Source organism: Lemur catta, chromosome 5 (genome assembly GCF_020740605.2).
Source record: "Lemur catta isolate mLemCat1 chromosome 5, mLemCat1.pri, whole genome shotgun sequence".
In the NCBI taxonomy this organism is placed as follows: domain Eukaryota; kingdom Metazoa; phylum Chordata; class Mammalia; order Primates; family Lemuridae; genus Lemur; species Lemur catta.
In genome coordinates, this window is record NC_059132.1 from 64167610 (window position 1) to 64191785 (window position 24176).

At 39.4% G+C, this 24176-nt stretch overlaps 3 non-coding genes across 3 annotated transcripts; 1 reads left to right on the forward strand and 2 right to left on the reverse strand.

Moving 5' to 3' along the window:
• Positions 1-7517: 7517 nt before the first annotated feature.
• Positions 7518-7590, reverse strand: TRNAV-AAC. The gene has a single exon. It is a non-coding gene; the product is annotated as a tRNA-Val (tRNA).
• A 4737-nt stretch (positions 7591-12327) lies between these two features.
• On the reverse strand, positions 12328-12401 carry TRNAT-AGU. Its single transcript has one exon. It is a non-coding gene; the product is annotated as a tRNA-Thr (tRNA).
• A 2385-nt stretch (positions 12402-14786) lies between these two features.
• TRNAI-AAU lies at positions 14787-14860 on the forward strand. Its single transcript has one exon. It is a non-coding gene; the product is annotated as a tRNA-Ile (tRNA).
• The last annotated feature ends 9316 nt before the right edge of the window (positions 14861-24176 follow it).

Here is a 24176-nt window from a genome sequence, read left to right on the forward strand (position 1 = left end):
CGCTGGTTGAACTCCGTGCTTTAGACTAAAGGCAAACATAGATTGTTTGCTATGCAGTATAGAAGAGAGAGGACCATGTTTCACCCCATAGGACGCTTCGGAGAAAGGATCTCTTCAACAGTCGATGCTCAACCTCATGTACCTCACGTAATGTGTTTGGTCTTCCTGCTGTACGCCAGGCGCTGTACTAGACACTGTGGATACAATGGTGGCCAAAAAAACAAAAAACAAAAAACAAACAACCAAAAAAGGCATGGTTCCTTCTACAATTAAAGTCAGAATGTGGTGGAAGATAAATCCATTGTTTCCATCTGGAGGTGTTAAAAGTATTAGCTAAATATAATAACCATAGCATCGTGGACAATCACTTGAGAGAGTGTCCCTGTTTGGTAAGCTTCCTCTGCAGCAGGCTAGTTCCAGCTTACCAGCTGCTTGGAGTCCCTTCTTCCCAGGTAGACAAGTGAAGATGTGAATGACAAGTGGTCTCCAGTCAAGTGAATGTTATAGCACCTTCCTTCATCTCCAAGAGTCTTTTCTTCAATTCCCTCTTTAATCCTGAGCCATATGGTGGCTCTTTGAGATTCTGCCGTTCTGTTCATAAGTGGCCTCGTTAGGGCCTTTCTGCCTCTCTCCTTAAGATTCCCAGAGCAGGTTATTGCCTCCATCTTTGTCACTTTTTGTATACTTGTTTCTCCATTTCAACCAGGAGCTCCTGGGAAACATGATAATGTCTTCATTTTTACTTACTCTCTGGCTTTCTATACATTGGAAACTTGTTTGGTGCTTAGTAGCTGCTTTTGTTGCTTGCATAATTAACTCTTGCTTAGACAAATCTCTGTGGACTCAATTATCTGTTCCCTGTTCCTCATTCACTTTTACATCTTTTCTTCCCTCTTACCCAGCATATATTAGAAGCACACCATTGCTGCGCTCTTAACTCCCCTGCCTCTCTCACTTCGTACTCCTTCGGGAAAGCTACAACCGGGGCAGCTGAACATGGGTAGAGAAAAACACACAATCAGTTGACAGCTCTTACCTTAAATTCATGACAGTGAGTCTCAAGTAGGTCCTCCAGGCTGCCAGGCAATTGAACCATAAGGCATGAGATTAGTCCACCCGGACTCCTACTGTTCTAAATCACTATTTCACACCTTCTCTCATCCCAAAACTCCAACACTTCCTCTCCAGTCCTCATATTCAACTGATGGCTTTGCTTCCTACTTCACTGAGAAAATTAAAGCAATCAAAAGAGACCTTCCACAAACATCTACCATCACATCTATTCACCTACCAGCCTCTATAGGACTGTCAGTGATTCTATATTCTCTTGACTAGGTCACCAATGATCTCCACATGGCTAAAATCCTTTCCCAGTCCTCATCTTACTTTGTATAGCAGCAGATTTTAATACATTCTCCTTCTTACAACACTTTCTTCAATTGACATTAAGGTAAAAATTCTCCTGGTTGTCTTCCACTTAGTGATATGCATTTAAGTTTTTTCCATGTCTTTTCATGTTTTCATAGCTCATTTCTTTTTAAGCACTGAATAATATTCCACTGTCCAGATGAACCATAACTTATTTATCCATTCGGCTACTGAAGGACATATTGGTTGCTTCCAACTTTTGACAATTATAAATAAAGCTATGTGCAGGTTTTTGTGTAGACATGTTTTCAGCTCCTTTGGATAGATGTCAAGGCATGCAGTTGCTGAATAGTATGGTAAAAGTATGTTTGGTTTTGTAAGAAACCACCAAACTGTCTTCTAAAGTGGCTGTACCATTCCTACCAGCAATGAAAGAGAGTCCCTGTTACTTCACATCTTCACTGGCATTTGGTGTTGTCACTGTTCTGGTTCTCGGCCATTCTAATGGGTATATAGTGGTATCTCATTGTTGTTTTAGTACAAACATTTAATTAAAAAAACAATGCATTTCTCTGATGACATATGATGGGGAACATCTTTTCATATGCTTATTTGCCATCTGTATATCTTCTTTACTTTGGCTCATTTTTTAATTGGGTTCCTTGTGTTCTTACTGTTGACTTTTAAGAGGTCTTTGTACATTTTGAATAACACTTCTTTATTAGATGTGTCTTTTGCAAATTATTTTCTTTAGTCTGTGGCTTGTCTTCTTATTCTCTTGACACGGTCTTTAGCAGAGCAGAAATTTTAAGTTTTAATAAGTTTATTAATTACTTTTTTCATGGATTGTGCCTTTGGTGTTGTATCTAGAATGTCATTGCTATACCCATGGTCATCTAGGTTTCCTCCTGTTATTTTCTAGGAGTTTTATAGTTTTGCATTTTACATTTAGGTCTATGATCCATTTTAAGTTAATTTTTGTGAATGATGCGAGGTCCATGTCTAAATTCACTTTTTTGCAATGTGGATGTCTAGTTGTTCCAGCACTATTTGTTGAAAAGACTGTCTTTGCTCCATTGTATTGCCTTTGCTCCTTCATCAATGATCAGTTGATGACTATATGTGAATCCATTTCTAGGCTCTCCATTCTGTTCTACTGATCTATTCATCTATTTTTTTACTCATTGTCTTCCCACTTCCATTTCTTTTTAGCCTTCTTTGCTGGTTCTTCCTGCTCTCCTCCATCCTTCTATCAGGATTTCTCAGAGCTTAGTCTTTGATCTCCTTCTCTTCTATATTTGTACCCATCACCCAGTTAATGTCACCTAGTCTCATAGTTTAAGTAACATGTGTCTGCTGAAAACTCACTACTTTGTATTTTTAGCCTGAATTTATTCCTTAAATTCCAGACTAGCATATCCAACTTCCTGCTTAACATCTCAAATTGTGTATTTTAAAATAGACATTTCAAACTTGATATGTTAAACCAATTCCTGAGTTTCCCAAAGAAAACCTACTCTGATCCCAAGCTTGTGTATTTCAGATAATGGCAATTTCAACTTTTCAGACTGTGAAAGCTGCAGATACAGGCATGAAATCACTTTTGTCAGGCCCACACAAAATAGGGATGGGAAGGTCCAAAGGAGAAGAGGCTCATGTTTACATGTCTGAGATAAGAGCTATTTCCAAGGACTTTCTAAAAACTCTTTCCCATCCTTCACACATCTGATGCTTTGATAAGGTTTATTACTAGACATTCTTAAGGACTGCAGTAATTTGGAAGAACATTTGCCCAGTAACGTCATCCCCACCATAGAATTGACAACTTTGGCTTTGAATCTCTGAACTAATGAACTGGCTCTAAGCAAGTTCTGTAAATCCCTTTTGTTTGCTAATAAAAGCTCTCCTTATCCTTCTATCATGGAATGCACTACTGGCTTACCATTTCATGTATTCTGGAATATAATCCTTTTTTCTATTTCCTCAGTAAACCTGACATATTTAGAGATCTTTTCTCTAGTGTCTTTTATTATTTTTTTACTTGACAAGACATTTAGGTAAAAAATTTTGGCAACATTCTTAACTCCAATGATTCTCTCATTCTACGTAAATGAGAACATTTTCTCATTCATTCAACATTTTCTGTATTCAGATCTGACAAACTTCTCATCAACTTAACTGCTATCATCCTAGTCCAAGAGACCTTCATCGCTAACATGGAATATTGCAAAAATCTCTTAACAGAATTCTCTTCTTCCATGCTTTCCAGTTCTACAAAATATTCTACGCTACATAGTCAGAGAGATCCTTTTGAACCACTTTGTACCACTTTGTCGTACAGATTTACTCAGAAGTCAACATCTCCTCATTTCGTCAGAGTAAATGTCAAAATCCTCATTGAACCTACAGGGTTGTCCATGGTCTCACTTCTCCAGCTGCACTCCTTTCTCACTCTGCTGCACTTGCCATTGGCCTTCTTGTACTTCCTCATATATTTCAGGCACATCGTTGCCTCAGGACCATTGCACTGACAGTTCCCTCTGCAAGAAATACTATTGCTTGAATATATGTATGACACAGTCCCTTATCTACTTCAGGTTTTTTCTCAAATATCACCTTATCAACAAAACACACCCTGAACATTATACATAAAACTATAAACTCCCTTTATTTCATCAGTTTTCCTCCTCGTTCTTTGCTTTATTTTTCACCATATCGTTTGTGATCATTTTTCAAACACACTATATAACTTATTTATTTTGTATATTGTCTATCTCCCTTTGTGAATACAAACTTTACTAGGGCAGGGATTTTTGTTTACTTCTAGATTCCTAGTACCTAGAAGAGAGTCTGGCATACAGTTGATAATAAATATTTGTTGAAATTATATGAAATGGATTTCATTATTCCATTTTGCAGATAAAGATATGAGGTCAAGATCATTGAGTTTCACAACATAATAAAACCAGGTATTCAGATTTCCTGACTAGAGATTTTTCTACTCTTTCAGGGATGCCTTGGGGGGAGGGAGGTTGAAGGGGAGGGCAAGGAGGCAAAGTTGGCTGAAGTGCAAAAGGAGAGAGGGCTGTAGAGGAAGTAGGATGTTCTTGCTACCAAATCAAATAGATTCCACCAAAAAAACTGACTAGAAATTTTTTGATGTCCACATTCCAGAGCAGCAATACGTTTAATTTGCCTTAGGGAGCATTGCCTGGACATCATACCCATTCTCTAATATGAAAAACTTTGACCCTCCTTTTGTTCTGAAATATGCATTTCCCTATTTTCTCCAGGGGAGCAGTACCAATAACAAGCATGATGTTTGTGAGAGTTATCTCTGGTTACCCTCAATGTCCTCAGTCTCTTGATACTGGGCTTTCTCTGCCTCTTCCTACAGTATTGAAATCAACTTTTGTATTGTATGCTAAGTTTCACTCTCTTTAATATCAATGTCTTTCTGTAGAACCTTTCTTCTTTCAGAAAACTGTAACAGTGAGGAACGCTTCAACCTCAGACACACATGGATACAAATACTGGCTCCAAATTCTACAATTTGTGTGAACTTCAGCAAATTATTTATGTTATTTAACCTCTCCACTACTCAGCTTCTACATTTATAAAACAAGTAAATGATTGTAAATGGCAATAGCATCCACCCCTTAGGCTTGTTTTGCTAGTTTACATAAGAAAATTCATTACATACTTGGTTTAATAGCTGGTAGTAAATGGTAGCTATTACTAGTATTCTAGTCATTTCTTTCCCATTATTGGTTTCAACAAAATGATGTGGAAATTGCAAGGATCAAGGCTTTGGGAATTTGAAAAAATATATACCCATATCCAATAGGATATTAAGGAATGAGCAAGTACGTACTGTAAAGCCAGGAATATCCAGGTTTGAACCATAACTCACATAGTAGCTCTACACTTAGGCAAGATAGGTGATCACTACAAGCCTTAGTGTCTCAACTTAAAATTAGGAAACTAACACTTTCCTCAGGTAATCATGGCAAGGGTCCAGTCTTACATTGTGTTAACCATTGAGTGCCTATAATGCAGTAGGTATCGTGCAAGGCAGTGTGGATTCGTTGATGAGCAAGAACAGACACTGCTCCTGCCCTCATGCAACTTACATTCCAGAAAGACAGACATTAATCTAGTTATTACACTGATAAATGTAAAATGTGCAGGCAAACAGAGGTCCTGGTGCTATGAAGAATATGAGACTTTCACTTTGGGAGTTTAAGGAAGCCTTTCGGAAACAAATAATAGTTTGAGATCTAATCACGAGCAAGAGATAACCAGGCAAAGGCAAGCGCAAGGCTTTTCAGCTTTCGGCTGGAGGGTACCTCATAATGCACAGCCCAGTGGTGAGAGAGAGATTGTACGGACAGACTGCAAGAGAGTGAGCTGTGACTTGCGGGTGAAGTATTTAAGGGTTGAATATGCAGGGCATTTCAGACTGTTATATATAATGAGTGGTGTAGAAGATAACATCTATAAAATGTGTAGTATACATCAGACTCTTTAAAGGCTAGTTTCTGCCTCGTCTTCCCTTTATCCTGTCAAAATACCCAGAATGTGAGATCTAGTGTGACTTAACCTATAAGGAAATCAGTTAAATTGCCTCCAATAAGTTTGTGAGAATTCATATTATCAGAAGGATCTTGAGAGTTCTCTAAGTTCACTGGGGATGAGGGGTGAGGTGATCTTGGCAAATTCTGAGCTCTGGCTCCCCATTCGGAGATCCCAGTCTCTGCCACCTCCGGTGGTCACTTAGTGCAGGCGTGGGTGTTAATTGAGTTTACCACTAGACTAGAAGGCAAAACGATAAAATAATTTCCCTGAATGTGAGTTAGGAAAGCGGAAGCACTCTTCTTCTAGTGTATGTCTATTCCAGAAGAAAAACTGTCTTCCTAAAATTCATGATTTTTAGCAAAATATGTGATGAAACACGAACAAGTCGCTAACTTTTAAACTCTTTACTCTTTTCCTTCCTTATTTCCGAGAAACCCCGCAAACGGCTCTAACACTAAACTGATTGCAGAGATGGTCAGGTTCCCTGCTTTCACTCTGGTCTGCGCCGCTGGGAGCCCCACTTGAGCAGAGTCCTGGGAGACCGTCGCGTTGATGGCTCAAGGAGGCGCCCGCGGCGAGCGAGCCCGGGTGTCCGCCGGGTGCCCGCAGAGGCGCTCACCGCGTTTCCCCCGCGGCAGGAACGCACTCGTTTCCCAGAGTCTGACAGCAAGTCCGCTGAGAATCAAGTCCCAGAGGGTCTTCCTGGGGATGGTGGGAACCAGGGAGGAAAGGCGGTCACGAAATCAAGGTAAGGGTCTCCTATGTCCCATCCAGATATCCAGGAATATCTTCTTGTGTCTCCCGCCACCCTTCTCCACTCACAACTTTTCCTTCCTGTCCTCGCCTGAGGATTTCCAGAAATATTGTGTGGTACTAAAAGTAATAATAGCACTACTAATAATAATTGCCAGTGACGTCTGCTATCCTTTAACTCTGCGGTCCCCAACCCCCGGGCTGCAGACCGGTGCCGGTCCGTGACCTGTCCGGGACCGGGTCGCAGAGCTCCGCCGCCGTCCCTTCGCCGTCCGTGGAAAATGGTCTTCCACGAAACTTAAAAAACGCGGAGAGGGGAGGCGCGCACAGCAGGAGGTGAGCGGCGGGTGAGCGAGCGGAGCTTCGTCTATATTTACAGCCTCTCCCAGCGATGGCTGGTATCATGGCCTGAGCTCCCCCCAACACACACCCCGTCCGTGGAAAAACTGTCTTCCGTGAAACCGGTCCCTGGTGTCAAAAAGGTTGGGAACCGCTGGGTGACGCTCGGTGGCGGTAAATCAAAAAGGTTGGGGACCGCTGCTTTAACTGACACGCGGTGGCGGTCCCTGCTGAATTTCAAGTCAGAGCTCTTTTCATTCTTCGATGTTCTCGAGAAAGTCACTTTGCGGAAAACCCTCACGTCTTGCTCTCAGAATTCCGAAGAAGCCAGTCTCACCAGTGTGGCATAGGCCGAGTCCTGGGCGGCGGGCGACTCCTGAGATTGACACCTCTCGGGGCTCTGAAGCCCAGAAAAGGGAAAAAGATAGGGAGGGGACATGCGAGGGTGAGAGAAGCAACATAATTAAGTGTCAACCTGTTGTTCCCGCCCGGTTTCGAACCGGGGACCTTTCGCGTGTTAGGCGAACGTGATAACCACTACACTACGGAAACCAGATGCTGGAGATTCCCTCCCTCTGCAGATAGAGGTAAATATTACTTGATTTCCTAGGTTTAAAAATTTTCAATTTGTCTTTTCCTTGTAGAGAATTTTTTGGTTGTACTGCTGCTGTTTCTCTCACATTTTCCATTTATTGAAATCAACAATATCACATACCGGTGATGCGTATTTACCAGCAGAAATACATTAACCAAATATATCTATTATAATGTTCAGAGAGTCTAGAACAGCCTGTTCAAATAGCAAAAAAAAAAAGGAAACTACTCCGGTGCCCATCAAGGAAGACTTCCTAGACAAAATGACACTAGATCTAAGACTTGGTAGATAAAAAGAAGTATGACAATTGCAGAGAGGTTAGCAAGGGAGATTTTTGTCATTAGGAACTGGATGGAGTGGTTGTGGTCTTTGGGAGGAAATCCAGAGATTTGAAGCAGGGCACAGAAAGAAATCAGATTAAATGGAAATATTTGGGCTGGATCAGAGAAGAAGGAATGTGTCCTCTAAAGACAGAAAGTTATATTTTAGTCTGAATGTGATGAGAGATGTAGACTAACCTTTAATTTTTAGAATGTAGATGTCATCCAGTGAAGAGGGGTTTTTTCTTTTTTAAATCAGGGTGTAACTTACATACATTAAAATACACAAATCTTCAGTGTACTGATCAAGGAACAAAATATACGTGACATCAGCTCAGATTCAATTGCTTCAGCAAATGCCAACCAAGTTTATGTTGAAATGGTTGAAACCAAAAATAAAGGAAAAAATCTTAAAAGCAGCTGGAAAGAAAAATATTACGTTTTAGGTTAAACAAAAGTTAAATTGAATAATAGGTATTAATTCAAAGGAAGGCAGAAAAGGAGGAACAAAGAACTTGGATAAAAAAGAAAATAAATAAAATAACAACAGACTTAAATCCAATCATAAACAATTGCATTCAATGTAAATGAAATAAACAATTAAAACGCAGAGATTGTCAGCCTAGCTAGTGAAATAGTCAATTGTATCTTACTTATAGGAAACACACTTTAAAAATAAGAACACAGACAGGTTAAAAGTAAAGCAGTGGGGAAAGAGGTATCATGAAAACACCAACCATTAGAAAGCTGGTGTGAATATCAATGTCAGAAAGAGTAGACGTCGAAGTAAAAAGTAAGACCAAAGATAAGAGGAATGTTACATAATGATAAACTGTTAAATTCATGAGGAAGAGATATTAATTCTTATGTGAAGCAAATTAAGAAAACTAAAAGAAGAAAATAGAAAAATCTCGATTGTGGTTGGCAATTTTAAAGACACCTCTGACTGATGAGAAACTGAAAGAAAAGAGGGAAAAAGAAGTAAGAATATAGAAAACTTGAACTGTGACTATTATCCAATTAATTTTACCTACCTATAAGACACCATACCTGAATACTGCAGAATATACATTATTTTCAAGTGCACACAGAAAATTCACTGAAGTTAGGCCATAAAGCAAATTTCAATAAGTTTTAAATAATTAAAGTCATTTTTAAAATATGGTTTCTGAGGACAACAGAATTAAAGTAGAAGTCAATAACAAAAAGGTAACTAGAAAATTCCCAAATGTTGGAAAACATAAGCACTGCACTTCTACATAAGCCCCACGTTAAAGAAAAAGTACAATGGAAACGAGAGAATATTTTGCACTAAAAGAATGAAAATACAACATGAAACTACAACAGTTCTTGGAGGGAAATTTATAGGTTTAAATGTATATGTTAGTAAGAGAAGAAGGGTTTAAGACTAGAAAGTTTTAAGAAAGAAATATTTTGTATTTTAAGTCAGAGTTTCTTTGCTCTATTAAGAATGAATATAGACCACCAATCCTGGAGACAGGGAGAGCAAAAGTAGGTTGTTGTAGATTGTGGTGAAGAAGAGGTATTGAGGGCCCAAATAGGGACCAACAGAGGGCAAGGATGCCTCACATATATTTTTCTTTTTTTTTAATTTTTTTCTTTTTTTTAATTTGTTTATATTTTTCCTCATGTTACCTTGTCTAAGAGACACCCTATATATGTGGAAGGTAAAATCAGCAGGACTTTGTCATGATTTGATGGTGGGGTAAATGTACGACAGTAGTTAAATTTAACCCCAGTTTCTAACAGGATTGTTGATGAGTTTAGTTTGTGGCGTGCTAGTGGTACCTGTATGAAATCCATGTGGAAGTGGAAATACAAGTTTGAAGCTTGGGAGAGACTTCATTTAGACATGGATATTTTGGAATGATCAGCTCCAGGCAGGCAGCCAAGCCCCCTACAGTGAACAAAGAAATTCTGAGAGATGCAGGAACAATTTACTCCAGAGACTCCACAATCAAGTCAAGATATAAATGTCAGTCCTGGAAAGCACCAAGGTACTTGAGATTTTTCCAAGTGTGATCATGGTTTAGGTGCGAGGGTCAGAGAACTTAAAACTTAACAATCTGTGAGTGTTGTACACTCCTAAGTTTGGTGTGCTGCTTGTGTGGAATTGTAGACAAAGCCTCAGCATCAAATAGTCCTAACGAAGAGAAGAAATACTATAGCAGATAACAAAAGCAGTTGATTCCAGAAGATCTCAGCTGAATCTGCAGAGTAACAATGTTTGGAAGTCATTGTCTGTGGTGTAATTGTTATCACATTAGCTTCATATGACTAAAGTTCCCTGGTTGGACACCAGGTGAAAACACCTCTCAGGACAATTTCTCTTCCAGAACATTTTCCATCATTATCATGCCTTACCTTTCACCTTTTTAGAAACATCCAAATCAATTCACTAAAGTTTATTCAGTGCCCAATGTTGGAAATTAACAACTGGACATGAAGAAGGAAAAACAATATAGGTAGCCTAAGACAACACCAGCCTTTTATGATCCTTAAGATCATAAAAGAGGAGCTGCCCATTTGGGGAATCCCAGGCCAAGTGACATTTGGCCCTTGAGATGGAGGCTCTGTTTGAATAAAGAATACGTATCTTAGGTCAGGAAAGAAATTGTATTTGAATCAGAGGGAGGTCCTTTTAGCAAAGATACAAATGTGAATGTCCAATTCTTTTTTAAAAATTGTTTTATAATTTAGCACTTTTAAGAACTCAACTCTAATACGGGAGCATAAATATCACTACATTAGATTCAATACCACTTTAAGAGGTCTTTTAAAACATCAGTGTTCTGATACATTTGCACTCTCACCTGCTTAACAAAGAAGTAATAATCAATCTGTTGGGCCAGTATGTATGGTAAGGAGTAAGAAGCTTTTAGAAATGCAATCCATTGCTTATAGAATTTTGTGCATATTACTAAGGATGGGGGAGTGGGCATTTGTACAAACTGACATATAATTTGAAGATATAGCTTAGAACACCAAAAGAAACACAATGGATAAAACAGAAACACTTCGCTCCTCAGGGTTTAATGTCTTTTTTTTTTTTTTTTTAGAACTTTAATGTAAAAGTCTGCCTAGAAAAGACTCTAAAACTTCAGGTCTCAACATGCATTTTTCATTTGTCTTCAGGCTATTGTTAGATATCTTATCAATTTTGTCACTAATGATTCTACTATTAACATGACATTACAGTCTCCTCTTTTCAAAAATTTTGGTGATGTCCTGAGTCCAGAGTCATTCAAAGAGGGGGAACAGCTATTACAGTACTCAATTTAATGTTTAAATTAGACTTCTTGGGCCGGGCGTGGTGGCTCATGCCTGTAATCCTAGCACTCTGGGAGGCTGAGGTGGGTGGATCGTTTGAGCTCAGGAGTTGGAGACCAGCCTGAGCAAGAGCGAGACCCAGTCTCTGATAAAAATAGAAAGAAATTATATGGACAACTAAAAATATATACAGGAAAAATTAGCCAGGCATGGTGGTGCATGCCTGTAGTCCCAGCTACTCAGGAGGCTGAGGCAGGAAGATCGCTTGAGCCCAGGAGTTTGAGGTTGCTGTGAGCTAGGCTGATGCCACGGCACTCTAGCCTGGGCAACAGAGTGAGACTCTGTCTCAGAAAAATAAAATAAAATAAATTAGACTTCTTAGCCATTTCTTTTTATTATTATTATTATTATTATTATTTACCTTCCTTTAAAATAGGACTAAGCAAAAATGCAAAGGGAAGCCACAGGTTTACTAGGAGGTGTAGAAAGTAGCTGGGAAAGTGTAAAGGTAGAGGATTTAAACTCTCCACCACTGACTATAGGTCAGTGTCTTCATTGTTCTCCAAAGCTAATTGATACTGACTTCCACACATTGCTTTAAAATTAGAAAAGCCATTAGCTATTTAACGATCCCCTATGAAAACGTTATTGAGTGCCAACTCTATTCCAGGTGCTTTGAGGGTTCTGAGGTTGCAAAACACTTAAATCTCTCCCAGTAATCAGGCACATCCAAAGAATATATGAAAGGGTCTATTTCTAAAGCTGTTGATTCTGCATCACTTGATCTCAAATGATAGGACAAATGAGCAAGCCTCACTATGCTAGACTACTTACCCACTGCTGATCTTATGATGTTACGACAATTATTCTAAGCCTTACATGTTTTCTGGCATGTATTGGAAATCCTTTTCACGAATTTGTTCCATTTTCCACTTCTGTCCAAGTATCCCAATTTTCCAGCAAAGCTTAAGGCCTGAGTATTAGAAGATTAATCTGTTGTAAATTCAAGTTGATTCCTTTTTAACCAGTGATGTTACTTGCTACCATGTGAAATTACAAAAAACGTGAAAGGTGTCCAAACAGAGGCCCCGCTGGGATTTGAACCCAGGATCTCCTGTTTACTAGACAGGCGCTTTAACCAGCTAAGCCACAGAGCCAGTCCTACAATGTGGTTTAGCTATATATTATTTAGATATAATTTCACACTTTTATAAATTGCAACAATCCTAGTAATTATCTTTTTCAGGTAATTTGAAAACAAGCAAACAAAAATAGACATCTGGGCCTCAGTCAAAACCAAAGAACTTTCTATTGGAAGGGTGAATACAGGGATGGATTCAAATGACTATCTCCCATGGGAAACTGTCCCAACATGGCTGCCACTAGACTCGCTGTAAGCTGTAGTTGCCACGCAGGGACCTTTGTTGAACCCAAAGGAAAAATGAATTGACTTTTTATTAACCATCATTTTGTTTTAATCACATCTTCCCTCTTCTCTATTAGCATGGAGAAGTAGGGGTTACTGGTCAAAGATTAGCACGTCTGACACATTGTTGCTGTAAGAAAAGAACTGTGAGGATGTGTGGTGTATCTATCAGATGCCCCCTCCTAGGTGGTGGCACTCATTTCTCAGCTATGAGAATGTTGACTATACCAATGGCTCACAGATGAGTCTCTCTCCCAGAACTACCTTTACAGGAAGGACGCTTCTTGCTCCAATTAACACCCTACCCCAGGAGCAGCTCAAATTCAATCATTGGATGGAGGAATACATAGGTCGGCCCTTTCCACCTACCCACCATAATAAGGACATTTCTGAAGGGCCTGTCCAGACTCAAATACTCCTTTGAGATGGGCTGGGGCCTCTGTTGCAACTGTGTTGAATTCAGCTTCTGCCTTTTCTCAGTGCTGCCCTCTTCTCCTTCTCACAGGTGTTGATTTTGAAAGCATTCCCAATAAACTGTCTCCACACAAATCTCCATCTCAGTGTCTGTTTCCTAGGCAACTGACCTATGACAAAAAACAAGTGACTAATGCCTACTTTGGTCTCTTGAGGTCAAAGTAAGTCTAAATACGGCCCAGTCTTTCAGAGATCATTTACCATAGCAAGTGCCCTAGTAGAACAATAACGGTAATGATAATAATAATAAAATTCTGTGCTGAAAACTTTCAGAATTTTCACCACACAAGATAAAATATCTACTGGTTAATTAAAAAGACGTACAAAGTTAGTGAAAGGTGCTAAAGGCCACGGGAAATAATTTATGGTTTATGATATTAAATAATTATAATCTATGATATTAAAAAAATAATTTATGATATTCAATGAATTAAAATGAAAAGTTAGAAAATAAATGGCAAATTTGGCTAGTCAAAGGATATGATTCCCATTTCTAGGAAAAAAACGTGAATATCAAACGTTATATACTAGTACTGCATATCTAAAGAAGACCAAATAATGTATAGATATATATGCATGCATATACGTCTCAGTGGAGGGAGAAAACATAATCAGGGCATTTAACATGTACATAGGCCAATCAACTTTTGAAAATATTACTTCCCCTAACTAATAGAAAGAGTCATGGTAGGAGGAGGGGAGAAGTAGAATCTTGCTAAGAAAGCAGGGGGTAAATCAGGAATTAGCTACTCTACTTGCCCCTCCCTGGGTTGACACCTGCCAGCAGGTGGATCAGGCCCCTCCAGGAGCGGCACACCTCGCAGTCTGAGTTGTCACACTCTGGCCTCGGTTCCTCCACCCCTTTCAGATCCCGGGATTTCTCTCCCGTGAAGATAACGGTCCTGACTTCGGACATGCCCTAGATTTACATTTCCTATTATTGATTTGGGGGCCCAGGTTCTGCCCAGAGACGGGGCGGGGTCAGATGCTCACGACAGGCAATCCCCACCGTCCCTTCGGACCCTCAGACTTCAGCTCTCGCTCGGGCGCCACCAACTATCTATCCGGTGACCGGCACTGCAGATTTAAGTCTGTGACTTTCTCGCTCGCAGAGGCGCAGGTCCGGGCCGCGCAGCTGAGAATTCAGGGTCCTGGCAACGGCGAAACCACCCCGAAACCAGGCTGTGAGAGGGTGTAGTTCCGGGTCTTGAAGCCTTCGGGAAGAGCCAACCTGCCTAGAATGGCCTCCAGGAACGGAGAAAAATCGGCACCCTTCGCGCGGGAGCGTGGTCTTTTGAGCCCTGCAACGGCTTCGTGGTCGGTTCCCCGATTCGCTCACCTCGATCTCAGGCTTGGAGCAGCTTCAGGTTCGTCTCGGGCCTACCCCGGGTAGGAGGCAGGAAGCCCTGCTTGGGGACGTTGACCTGAATCTTCTCGGATCAGAATCGGCAGTTTAAGAAAGACTTTCCCCAAAAGAAGCTAGGTTTGTCAAAAGTAAATATGGAGCCCCTCCCATCCCCTGTCTAGGTGGGGGGAAGGTGGGAAAGAAAATGAATGAAATTGTTTCTTAGGATAAATTTTGGTAAAGCAATGCTGTTTGAGAATAATTTACTATTCGGAAGGGAAAATGCCAAAGTGCCGTGGCCGGTTGGCTCAGTTGGTTAGAGCGTGGTGCTAATAACGCCAAGGTCGCGGGTTCGATCACCGTAGGGGCCAGGACTACAGGGCGTATTTTGTTCCAAAAGGGAGAGTATCCCGCATCGCCACTTAGCCTAGTTGTTTTTCGCCAGGCTTAACGTGCTGAAAAAGAGTGAGCCAGAAATGACCATTCTATCGAACTGCTTTTCCATCTTCCGGTGGTCGAACCCGTTCAACTGATCTTGAGAGGTTCGTCCCGGCTCTCTCTCGCTCTCCACTCACAGAACAGGGCATTGGAGACCTGACAACTCAGAAGCACAACCGTCTTGGCTTCTGTTGTTCCAGTGTGGGAAGTTATTTCTTGGAGTAAAATACTGAATTATTTGATTACTTCTTCCGAAAACAAGTTGTAAAACCACCTACCTTTAATATAACTCACTCTAGCTCATTCTGCTTTCTCCGGTTCAGTCTAAGAGAAAACAAGATAAAGTGAGAAAAAAAATTTTTTTCAAAACATTAGTAATAAGAATAACAAAGACCTTTGTTTTGTATACTCTGAACACATCCCAACATGAAAAGAATACATGATTTTAAAAATATTTTTCTACTTAAGGATTTTTGCATAAATAATACATTCATGTGACTCAAAAAGTAGAAAATTAAAAAAGATATATTAAAAATGTTTTGGTGGCCGGGTGCGGTGGCTCACGCCTGTAATCCTAGCACTCTGGGAGGCCGAGGCGGGAGGATCGTTTGAGCTCAGGAGTTCGAGACCAGCCTGAGCAAGAGCGAGACCCCGTGTCTCTACTAAACATAGAAAGAAATTATCTGGACAACTAAAAATAGCCGGGCATGGTGGCTCATGCCTGCAGTCCCAGCTACTCTGGAGGCTGAGGCAGGAGGATTGCTTGAGCCCAGGAGTTTGAGGTTGCTGTGAGCTAGGCTGACGCCACGGCACTCTAGCCCGGACAACAGAGTGAGACTCTGCCAAAAAAAAAAAAATTTTTTTTTAGGTACAACAGTTATCTTTAAATATAAAATATTGAAAAACAACAGCTGAATTATGGTATAACAAAGCTGGATTAACCTAAAAGAGTAGGTCCATTTTATTCTCACAACACCATATTCATTTCCAAGTTCAATTTATTTTCTTTTCTACCAGTCCTACGTAAAAATTAGTTGATTGTTTCACCTCAAACCTGACTTCCTCATTTGTTTATGCAAGGTATTGTCCATTACTATTTCCTGGGTTTATCTTAGCAATTTTTCATGTTGAATTTTTTCTAGCCTGGTCTCATTATCAACACCATTTATTGTATAACCCATCTCATCATTGATTTGAAATGCCAACTTTATTGCATACTGAACTCTGACTACTTTAAAGTTGAGAGAACCTATAGACTGGTGTCTAAACAGAAAAGAGCATGGACCTGGGAGCCCAAGGATCATCTATTCTAATTTGGGCTTTCCCATTGACTTACTGTGAATCTCAATTTCTTCATTAGTAAAATGGAGATATTAATTCCTAGTTCATAGGACAATGGTGAGGATTAAAATCAATATTGTTTAGAAAATATCTAACAATATATCTGACAAATAGTAAATTCTTAATGTGTTACTCCTCTTTCCCTTCAGTAGAAACATTCCCTTCTTTTAAGAGCCAACCTTAACAGAAACCCAGAAATCAGATATTGTCCTAATAGTTAAATTTCTTTTATGTTTTGAGAGCAAGATCTAACTTCCCACTTAGTGTTTCCGTGTTTTCGCTGGTGGGAGGAAAGAGCCCATCTCTGACCGCTTCAGTGTATCTTTCCAATCGGAATTCCAGGGTTTGAGAAAACTGTTTCTCCTGAAAGTCAAGCTTCATCCTTGACAAAAGTGAAGCTTTCTTTCTTTTCTTTTTCCTTTAACGGGGATGGGGCTGGGTGGAAGAAGAGCTAAAAGATTTCTGTCTTTGGTAAAGAAATTTCACACCAAAAAAATGCTGCTTGAGGTATTACAGAGTAAGCGGCGGTTCTGAGCGTTGATTGGTTGGCTAGGTTAGTAAGACTGTGGTGCTAAATGACTTTGAGATTGTGGGTTCCATTCCGCAGGTGAGGGCTAGGTCGCGTGCTCCCCACAATAACGACCTTTTCACGCCTAGATACAGACCTGAAATCACCGACACCATAAAGGGAAATTTGAATAAGTTCTTCCGCCCAGCTGTCTGCTGGTTTTATTCAATTTCTCTAATCACAGAAGAGCCTCATGATCAAGCAGTTTCAATCTACATGGTAATTTTGTTGTTGTTTTATGTTTTAAAACATTGTAACACACATATAAACATTTATAACATAGAAACATTAAAATGGAAAGATTTTCGAAGAATGTTAGATGGAATAGGAGTGGAAGGTGAGGGGAGTGAGCACTTTCCAGCCCATTAGGAATGGGACCCTCCCATGTACCCAACGGGAGCACATTGACAATACTTTGAAACGAAACAAAAGAAGATGAATACAAGTATATCTCCCCATTACCCACGCCACCCCCCAACCAGGAGTTTATAGTGTTTGAGTGAAATCCATATGTATGATGTATAATTGTAATTATAATTATGTAATATCTGATACCTAATTTAATAACAGCTACCATTTATTCATTAATTCAAAACATTTTTTTCAGCAGGCTGTGAGCCAGTCACTGTTTCTGACACTAGTGATGTAATACTAAACAGAATGTATGTTTCTTTCAGGAGTCCAGAGATATATAATTCACAGACTGTCAAAGGTCTATGGCACAAGAAAGGGTAAGAATGCTTCCCCTAGAGCAATGTCTATTCACTAAACATGTCTTGTTCCGCTACACCTAGAGTCCTCAGAATCACCACCCAAGGTAAATCTGATAGTGTAGTATGCACATTTGGTTCTGGCCTCCAGAAAATTCTGTGAACTTATACAAAATACCTTTTGATTTACACTAACTAGAGTGAATTCCATTTTCTGCAAATAAGAACAGTCAATAGTGATTAACATTGTCTCCTGCAGGTGTGATAAAGGTAGATAGTGGGAAAAAAGAAAGGCAAAAAAAAAAAATTAAGTTAAAAAAGTACATCAAAACTATGTAGGATCCATATTTGAAGCAAAGTAAAATTTAAAGGCATTTAGGCAATTGATAGAGTATAAGAGAAGATCTTGACAAGAACATTATAAATGACTCCCGACTTTTTGAATGGCTTACTGAACAATGAGACTTACCCCTCATAGATCAGCCTACAAACTTTCCTTCTTCATAGACCCTGACCTTGGTTACTCTTCTATTTGATTGACAAATATAATGTTTGTCTCTTTCCTTTCTTGTTTTATCACAGTCAAAATAATCTTTTCTCTTTCCCTGTTCCACTGGTTATCTCCCATGTTTCTCTTTTTGTAACTCTATGACTGTCCACGTTCCTCTGTTTTCTTTTTGCTTTACCACTCCATCTTAGTAGCATTATGTAATCTACCATGACTACACTGTCTTAGACAGACCTTCACTTCACATTCCTAGTTCTTCCCTATTGTCTTACTCTTTTATTCCTATAAATTTCTCACCCCACACTTCACACTGTTTATTTCCTCTTGTTTATTTTTTTCCCATAAATATTGCTATTTTTTTTTCTCGAATCTCAACACCCATCCCTTCTCCTGGGTTCTTACTTGACTGATAACCCTACCATATCGTGTGTGAAAGGGCTCCTAGTGCATGTTGTGTGTGGGAAGATAGAAAAGGTTGTTATCTTGTTATAGTGGACAATGACTATTTAAATGATGGGCTCTTCAGGTGGGAAAACAAGAAATAAGAATGTAGAATTTGTCACAAAGCAAGTAATGTCTACGAAAGTTGAACTACCTGGGGGATGTACCTAGCAGGTGAAATGAGAACGTTTCTCTGATGTGTGCTTGAGGACAGGCTGAGAGCTTTGATAGCCATTTAGTGAGGCACTGGGGAAATTCTTCAGGACAGAGATGGTAAGTTTACCTCAAACTCTGTCCTTAGTGAAAACTGACTGGGAAACAGATGATGATGAAGAAATTTCATCAGCATGATGGAAAGGCCTTCAGTGAGAAGGCAAGCATTACAGATAATCTAAAATGGAGTAGGTCATTATAATTTTTTTACAAGTAAACCCCAAAAGAGGGATTGAGAAGCAATTCCTCTGTACCAAACATACCTTGAACAAGGTGTAAAATGCAGAGTATGGGGAAGAATTAATTCCTTTTCTTGACAACAGAAAACAGTCTGAAGACATTGTGTAAGGCCAGCTACATGATTTGTGAAGCCTAGTGCAAAATGAAAATGCAGAGTTTGTTGTTCAAAAATTATTAACAGTTTCAAGATGGTGACAGCAGAGCATTGACCCAAATGTGAGGCTCTTCAGAGTGTAGGGTGCTGTGCAAGTGTGCAAGTTGCATGTCCATGAAGCCAGTTCAGACAATGTGTTTAGGGTGAAATAAAAATTCACATGGGTAACCCACACTTTAGTGCCTAGAGCCTGTTAAGCTCTTTGAAAATTAGAGATTGTCACTACCAGAATCATCAGTGTAGTTATTATTTTCTTAGGAGCCCTCTACCTTCACAATTCTCAGTGTTTTAGAACTGCTGGAATTTTAAAATCTCAATGAAGACACATGGATACTCCATCAAAAGAAACAAAATTGAGCGTAAAACCAAGCAGAGAAGAGTGAATTCATTGATGAGGACTTTCTACCTGTAATTAAGGATGCCTCAGCCACTCACACTTATTCCAAGACCAGTGTTACTGATTCTGGAAAAAAGTGACCTCTTCCCCTTGTTTCTGCTTATTTATTTTTCTAGAGCCCAGAAGCATAGGTGTGTTTCATGGCAGAGAAAAGTGAAGTGGAATTGTGTGTGACTAAGGGAGAAGCAGATAGGCAATCTTATACTTTGGCACCTAGATTATGCAGGTGCCTCTTGTCCATTATCTCCACTAATCTACACTACTGGGCTTCCTATTCTGCAGGGGTATTTTGTTGTGTATAATAAAGCTCCTTCCCCATCTGTGAAGTTTAAATTTTGATAAAAATCCTTTTTCCTCTAGAAGTGTTGTGACTGGTACTTTTTATTTATTTATTTATTTACTGTGTTATTGCAGCAGGTGTTACTGGTGAGAACAGAATCTCTGTGTTTAGTGGAGAGGTCTTCCCCACTGTGGTTATCTGTCATCTGATGTTACCAGAATCGCAGTAACCATGTGGCTCTACTATGTATGAATACCACTGCTGTGTGCATGGGGATCCTAGAGACCAAATTTAAATTGCCTGTCTGGCAGCTTATGATTAAGACTAGGGTGAAATATTGTTTGTTCCACTGAGAATATCTTACACAGATATTTGTTGGATAAAAGTGTTGATGAGATGATATTGTTTTTTAGGTACATCTGAAATAAATGTCTAGAATATTTAAAAAGCTACGGAAATGAGACAGAAACATTTTCATTAAGGGCAGCTTATAAAGGATGAGAGTGGTTTTCTCTTTAGGGACAAAGGAACTAATATTTATTAGGCATTTCCTATTTACCAGGCACTGCGACATCCAGTGTATGTTGGGAGGGTGGTGGTATATCTCCTCACAATTCCCTATAGAGTAGGGATTAGTACAATGAAGACATTATAGATTAGAGAGAGTAAGTGGCAAAGCCAGAATTGGAAAACAAGATTGGGCTCCAAGGTCCATGTACTTTTCCCTTTTAAAGGTCTTAGGTAGTAGGTAGACTGATTTGAATAGATCCAAACTGGCATTTTAGCTCTTGAGTCCTTGTTCTAAACTATTACAGCCCACTGCCTTCTAAGAGCAAGTTCGTCTTTTTACCAAGGAGTAACCACCTTCACAGGAATTCTCCTATCTATATAACCAAATTTATAGAATACTAATAAATAAACTGGAATGTTAATTATTCTAATTTCAACTGTTTTTACTTTTTTTTTTTATCACTAAGACTGAATATGGACTGTACATTATATGACTGCTGTCCCAGGTAAGGAACTCTGAGTAGCAGTATTGAACTACTAATGGAAGAGATTCTTTCTAAAGTTTTACTTTAAGCATTAATATTTCATAATTGACTTCATTTTTCTCCCAATTGTGCTGGATATGTCTTTGACATAAAGATCCAAAGGACTGATTTTTTTTCACTATTTCTAAATTTACTTTTTTCCCCTTTTTTATTCTAGAAGCATTATAGAGGATTATTGTCAAAAAACATTAAATATATGGCTGAGTATATATGTATATATTTTCCCCCCAAATCTCAAACATAAACACTGTTAAATACATTTTACTGTACATACACATGTATACACTTCTGGACATTTATATACATGTGCTGTGTGTGTACATTTTTAAAAAAGGTTGTCATTCTATAAAAACTTTTTGTACCTTGATTTTTTTAACTTAATGCTATTTTTTGAACATCTTTACTAAAAGATAATAAATAGCTAATTATTATATTTTGAATGTCAACAACTAAAAATAGCAAAAAATAGCAAAAAGTATTTTTTCCCTCATTAGACCAAAAAAAAAAAATTAAGGATGTCATTTTCTCGTCTTCTTTCCAGTTCCAATAAACCTACATTTGTTCTCATTCCCTTCTTTAGAGGTGCAATGAAAAAGAAGTTTACAGATTCTACCCCTGCCTGTTTGAATAAACTGATTTGAAAACAATTTCTTATTTTGTGCAGTATGCAAATTTGAAAGTGCTATTTGTAACCCAAGTACTGATAAAATACAACTACCCAAAATATATTTAAGCAAAAAAAGGAGCTTCAGAATAATGGGTAATTGTTTTACCTTTTGTGTGAAAACTTAGATAAAATAAGACTGTTCATATTTGCAAATATCATAAAGAAAATCAGAAAGGATGCATGAGAAACTAAGGTAGAAGTCGTGGTGGGAATCAAGGGAATAGGGGAAAGGAGGGGCCAAAGACTTTTTACTATGTATTTTCATAATTTCTCATTTTTGAACCATGTGAATATATTATTCATGCAAAAAAACACAATAAAAATATTGCATCTCTTTCTTTCATTGTTACTATGCTAAGGTTGGTGAAAAGTGTTCTTTCTTATTTCTAAACTTTGTTTTCTCTTTTGTTTTTTTTTTTTTTTTGAGACAGAGTCTCGCTTTGTCTCCCGGGCTAGAGTGAGTGCTGTGGCATCAGCCTAGCTCACAGCAACCTCAAACTCCTGGGCTCAAGCGATCCTCCTGCCTCAGCCTCCCGAGTAGCTGGGACTACAGGCATGCGCCACCATGCCCGGCTAATTTTTTCTATATAGATTTTTAGCTGTCCAAATCATTTCTTTCTATTTTTGGTAGAGACGGGGGTCTCACTCTTGCTCAGGCTGGTCTCGAACTCCTGACCTCGAGCGATCCACCCGCCTCGGCCTCCCAGAGTGCTAGGATTACAGGCGTGAGCCACTGCGCCCGGCCTGTTTTCTCTTTCTTTCTTTCTTTTTGTTTTTTTTTTTTGGAGACAGAGTCTCACTCTATCACCTGGCTAGAGTGCCGTGGCATCAGCCTAGCTCACAGCAACTTCAAACTTTTGCCTCAGCCTCTGGCCTCAGCCTCCCAAGTAGCTGGGACTACAGGCATGCACCACCATGCCTAGCTAATTATTTCTATTTTTAGTAGAGACGGGGTCTCACTCTTATTCAGGCTGGTCTTGGGCTCTGCCTGTTTTCTCTTACACTAAACTGTTGTGCTGGTTAATTTTATGTGCCAACTTGACTGGGCTACAGTGTGCCAAGTTATTCAGTCAAACATTATTCTGGGTGTTTCTGTGAGGGTATTTTTTGGATGAATTTAATAATTAAATCAATCGACTGAGTAAAGCAGATTGCTCTCCCTAGTATGTGTGGGCCTCATTCAATCTGTTGAAAGCCTGAATAGAAGAAAAGACTGACCTCCCAGGAAGAAGAGGGAATTCCTCCTGCCTAACTGCCTTTTGGCTGAGACATTGTTTTTTGTTGTTACTGTTGTTGTTTTCCTGCCTTTGGATTCAAACTGAAACATTGGCTCTTCCTAGATCTTGAGCCTGTTGGCCTTTGAACTGGAACTATACTATTGGCTCTTCTGGGTCTCCAGCTTGCTGACTGCAGATTTGGGGATTTTTTCAGTCTCATATATATATTATGAAACAGAACCAATATAATTTATGATCAGTTTCACCCCCTGATAATCTTCCTTATATAGTTATATGTATATATAAGTTCTATTTCTCTTTAAAAAGAAAAGCTACCTTTGCAGTCTCTTCCTCTGCACCAGAAAGCCTGGGAGGGTAGGGACTCATTTTTTTCCTCCCAGTACTGCATTCCTAGTATTTAGATGCATGCTGCAAAAAAATTAGTTTAAGGAATTAATTGGTAGCCATTGTTACATTATGTGTTAGATGTGAAATTAATATCTACAAGTATATGTCTATATACAAAAATTATACAGTTAGGGGACATATGCTTACATTAATCTAAACTATAATTATTAGTTTCCAAGCATGCTTTGAGAGGATATGTGTGAGAGTCAATAGCAGGACCCCAAGAAAGGGACAGGGAGAGCAAGGTGCTTAGATGGAGAATGGCTCCTAGAGACACTTGATACTCCACCTTAAACAGCTCAATTTTCTGCTATACCATTTCCGTCATAGTATTCTATATTCTTTGCTTAAAAAAAATAGAAATCTATGTTTTCTGTTACTGTATAACACGATATCACAATTTAGCAGCTTAAAACAATGCCAATGTATCTACTCATGGTTCTGTAGGTAAGAAGTCTAGGCACTGGGTGGGTGGAGTCTCTGCTTAGGATCTAGCAAGGCTAAAATCATTGGTTGGGCTGCATTCTTATCTGAATCTTGGGATCTTTTTCCAAACTCTTGTGGTTATGAGAATCCCTGTTTCCTTGCTGTCAGCTGGGTGCCCTCAGCAACTAGAGGCCACCTGCATGCCAGTGGCCCCTTCTATCTTCAAAATTATCAGCAGAGAATTTCCCCCACTTCAAACCCCTCAATTCCTCTCACATTTCCATTCCCTGACTCCAGGAAAAGCCTACTCTCTTTTAAGGGCTCACATGATTAGGCCAGACTCACTCCCGTGATTATTTCCCTTTCTTAAAGTCAACTGTGTTATCTAACATACCCTAATCATACTCACAGTTTAGGGCAGGGGCCCCCAACCTTTTTGGCACCAGTTTCATGGAAGGCAATTTTTCCATGGACGGGGGCGGAGGTGAGAGTGGGGAGATGATTTTGGGGTAATTCACGTGCATTACATTTATTACATTTGCAGCTGATCCCCAGCACTAGCATCACCACCTCAGCTCCATCTCAGATCATCAGGCATTAGATTCTCATGAAGAGTGCACAACC